This window comes from Anopheles ziemanni (genome assembly GCF_943734765.1).
Source record: "Anopheles ziemanni chromosome X unlocalized genomic scaffold, idAnoZiCoDA_A2_x.2 X_unloc_130, whole genome shotgun sequence".
In the NCBI taxonomy this organism is placed as follows: domain Eukaryota; kingdom Metazoa; phylum Arthropoda; class Insecta; order Diptera; family Culicidae; genus Anopheles; species Anopheles ziemanni.
The window spans coordinates 12,501-17,071 of record NW_026689742.1 but is presented as its reverse complement, the minus strand read 5'-3'; the positions used below and the strand labels follow the sequence as shown (position 1 = coordinate 17,071).

General features: G+C 49.2%; 1 non-coding gene across 1 annotated transcript; it reads left to right on the top strand.

Annotated features, from left to right (window-relative positions):
• The first annotated feature begins 4,311 nt into the window (after positions 1–4,311).
• LOC131291731 (5.8S ribosomal RNA) lies at positions 4,312–4,466 on the top strand. Its single transcript, XR_009189497.1, has one exon. It is a non-coding gene; the product is annotated as a 5.8S ribosomal RNA (ribosomal RNA).
• Positions 4,467–4,571: the final 105 nt, after the last annotated feature.

The window sequence follows — 4,571 nt, the reverse complement described above, 5'->3', positions numbered from 1 at the left end:
TCATCACTTGGGCATGCTCGATAGCCAACCACATGACCTTAACCTAAGAGAGCATGCAAACCACATGATACCTATAAACGATTAACCCGCCCTAGTTCAATCGTTCACCAAGTGATGACTTCAGTATGGCTAAGAGAAAAACTTTTAAATGGGAAAAACTCTAAGTCCGAACCTCCGGGTTGAGACTTCCGCGTCGGAGGTGGGCGCACCTCCTATCCGAAAGATGATGAATCAGGGGTGTTCGGTCAGCAATGGTCGGATGCCCCGTCGTAGTCCAACTATGACAATCAAAGTCAAGACCTCCGGGTTGAGACTTTCCGCGAGTACAAGCATAAAGGAACACGGACCAAGCCGTACCGAGAGAATCGGTACTAGAGCCCTCGTGGTTCTACATTGAGAGAGCCCTCGTGGTTCTCATTAGGGGCTTTATGCAAGTCGTACTCAATACTGTGGTGTGAAGTATAAAGTATAGTCCTCGCCTGGTCCACGCTGCTTCGGCGGTCCTGGGTAAGATAGTTAATTCTAGCTTGCCCTATAGTGGAATGAGGACACTTAATGCTTCGTCTTTTAGCGGCGGCTAGACTCCTCCTCACGGGGAACGAGTTGACGCGCACAGCGGCGGCTTACGCACTATGGCAATCATGGATGCCTGAAGATTCCGTGAAGTTCTCCCCTGGTCCACGCTGCCTCGGCAGTCCTGGGTAAAATGGAATATTTCCAGCTTGCCCTATAGTGGAAGAGGACTATCCAACAATACAAAGTCAAGACCTCCGGGTTGGAACTTTCCGCGTCGGTGGTGTCGCGCACCGCCTATCCGAAAGATGGTGTAACAGGGGTGTTCGATCAGCAATGGTCGGATGCCCCGTCATAGTCCAACTATGACAACCAAAGTCAAGACCTCCGGGTTGAGACTTTCCGCGTCCGGAGGTACGCGTACCGCCTACCCGAAAGATGGTGTGCTTCTGGGGTATTCGATGAGTCGGATACCCCGTCGTAGTCCAACTATGACAATCAAAGTCAAGACCTCCGGGTTGAGACTTCCGCGTCCGGAGGTACGCGTACCGCCTACCCGAAAGATGGTGTGCTTCTGGGGTATTCGATGAGTCGGATACCCCGTCGTAGTCCAACTATGACAATCAAAGTCAAGACCTCCGGGTTGAGACTTCCGCGTCCGGAGGTACGCGTACCGCCTACCCGAAAGATGGTGAATCAGGGGTGTTCGATCAGCAATGGTCGGATGCCCCGTCGTAGTCCAACTATGACAATCAAAGTCAAGACCTCCGGGTTGAGACTTTCTAAGAGTACAAGCATAAAGGAACACGGACCAAGCCGTACCGAGAGAATCGGTACTAGAGCCCTTGTGGTTCTACATTGAGAGAGCCCTCGTGGTTCTCATTAGGGGCTTTATGCAAGAAGTACTCAATACTGTGGTGTGAAGTATAAAGTATAGAGTCCTCCACTGGTCCACGCTGCTCCGGCGGTCCTGGGTAAGATAGTTCATTCTAGCTTGCCCTATGTGGAAGAGGACTCAATACCCTACCTGTTGAGCTTGAAACAAAGTCATCACTTGGGCATGCTCATATTGCCATACACAATTACATTATATTCGAATGAGCATGCAAGCGACCCTATATAGACCGAACCAAAACGATAGATACCGCCGTAGTTCACCCCCACCAAGTGATGACTTCAGTATGGCTAGTGTGTGAAGTATAAAGTATAGTCCTCCCCTGGTCCACACTGCTTCGGCGGTCCTGGGTAAGATAGTTAGTTCTAGCTTGCCCTATGTGGAAGAGGACACAATACTTAATACTTAGAGTACAAGCATAAAGGAACACGGACCAAGCCGTACCGAGAGAATCGGTACTAGAGCCCTCGTGGTTCTACATTGAGAGAGCCCTCGTGGTTCTCATTAGGGGCTTTATGCAAGTCGTACTCAATACTGTGGTGTGAAGTATAAAGTATAGAGTCCTCCACTGGTCCACGCTGCTCCGGCGGTCCTGGGTAAGATAGTTCATTCTAGCTTGCCCTATGTGGAAGAGGACTCAATACCCTACCTGTTGAGCTTGAAACAAAGTCATCACTTGGGCATGCTCATATTGCCATACAATATTCCATTATCTACTAATGAGCATGCAGCTATATGATTATAACCTGTAAACGATTACCCCGCCGTAGTTCAGCGCTTCAACCAAGTGATGACTTCAGTATGGCTAGTGTGTGAAGTATAAAGTATAGTCCTCCCCTGGTCCACACTGCTTCGGCGGTCCTGGGTAAGATAGTTAGTTCTAGCTTGCCCTATGTGGAAGAGGACACCATACTTAATACTGTGGTGTAATGAACAAAGTATAGTCCTCCACTGGTCCACGCTGCTTCGGCGGTCCTGGGTAAGATAGTTAGTTCTAGCTTGCCCTATGTGGAAGAGGGCATACAAGACAAAGTATAGTTCTCCCCTGGTCCACGCTGCTTCGGCGGTCCTGGGTAAGATAGTTAATTCTAGCTTGCCCTATGTGGAAGAGAGCATACATGAACCAAGAACGAAGGTTATGATCGAGGAATGATTCGACAACTAACCGATGGTATGAAATGTGAAGAATTCAAGCAAGCACACAATCAAGTCATCACTTGGGCATGCTCGATAGCCAACCCTATGACATTAACCTAGTAGAGCATGCGAAAACCAATATATATGTAAACGATGCCCCTCCCTAGTTCAGCGCTTCAACCAAGTGATGACTTCAGAATGGCTAAATCAAATCGGTTCAAAACATACCATCGGTACCCTATTGAAACACACAAGTCGATATCAAACCTCATGATTGTGTAGTCCTCCACTGGTCCACACTGCTCCGGCGGTCCTGGGTAAGATAGTTCATTCTAGCTTGCCCTATGTGGAAGAGGGCACATTACTCAATACTGTGGTGTTATGAACAAAGTATAGTCCTCCACTGGTCCACGCTGCTTCGGCGGTCCTGGGTAAGATAGTTAGTTCTAGCTTGCCCTATGTGGAAGAGGGCATACAAGACAAAGTATAGTTCTCCCCTGGTCCACGCTGCTTCGGCGGTCCTGGGTAAGATAGTTAATTCTAGCTTGCCCTATGTGGAAGAGAGCATACATGAACCAAGAACGAAGGTTATGATCGAGGAATGATTCGACAACTAACCGATGGTATGAAATGTGAAGAATTCAAGCAAGCACACAATCAAGTCATCACTTGGGCATGCTCGATAGCCAACCTCATGACATTAACCTAGTAGAGCATGCGAAAACCAATATATATGTAAACGATGCCTCCCTAGTTCAGCGCTTCAACCAAGTGATGACTTCAGAATGGCTAAATCAAATCGGTTCAAAACATACCATCGGTACCCTATTGAAACACACAAGTCGATATCAAACCTCATGATTGAGTAGTCCTCCACTGGTCCACGCCGCTTCGGCCGTCCTGGGTAAAATGGAACATTCCAGCTTGCCCTATGTGGAAGAGGGCACATTACTCAATACTGTGGTGTGAAGTATAAAGTTCAGTTCTCCCCTGGTCCACGCTGCTTCGGCGGTCCTGGGTAAGATAGTTCATTCTAGCTTGCCCTATGTGGAAGAGGACACTTAATACTTCGTCTCTAAGCGGCGGCTTGACTCCTCCCTACGGGGAACGGGTTTACGCGCACAGCGGCGGCTTACGCACTATGGCAGTCATGGATGCCTTACGTTTCTATGAAAAGTGTGTTCCTCCCCTGGTCCACGCTGCTTCGGCAGTCCTGGGTAAGATAGTTAGTTCTAGCTTGCCCTATGTGGAAGAGGACACGTAGACTTACTGTGGTGTGAAGTATAAAGTTCAGTTCTCCCCTGGTCCACGCCGCTTCGGCCGTCCTGGGTAAAATGGATTCATCCAGCTTGCCCTATGTGGAATGAGGACACTTTATGCTTCGTCTCTAAGCGGCGGCTTGCTCCTCCCTACGGGGAACGGGTATACGCGCACAGCGGCGGCTTACGTTATGGCAGTCATGGATGCCTTACGTTTCCATGAAAAGTGTGTTCCTCCCCTGGTCCACGCTGCTTCGGCAGTCCTGGGTAAGATAGTTAGTTCTAGCTTGCCCTATGTGGAAGAGGACACGTAGACTTACTGTGGTGTGAAGTATAAGGTTCAGTTCTCCCCTGGTCCACGCCGCTTCGGCCGTCCTGGGTAAAATGGATTCATCCAGCTTGCCCTATGTGGAATGAGGACACTTTATGCTTCGTCTCTAAGCGGCGGCTTGCTCCTCCCTACGGGGAACGGGTATACGCGCACAGCGGCGGCTTACGCAAGTTAGTCACCCTCGGCAGTGGATCACTCGGCTCATGGATCGATGAAGACCGCAGCTAACTGCGCGTCATAATGTGAACTGCAGGACACATGAACATTGATAAGTTGAACGCATATTGCACGTCGTGGGAACCTACCATGATGTACAGATGACTGAGCGCTTATATTTGAGAAATGTATCGCATACATTTAACTACGCCGTGACACCCGTCACGAGACGTGCACCATGATGTTAACTAGGGTCGCGACGACCCGCTAGCATTAAAGA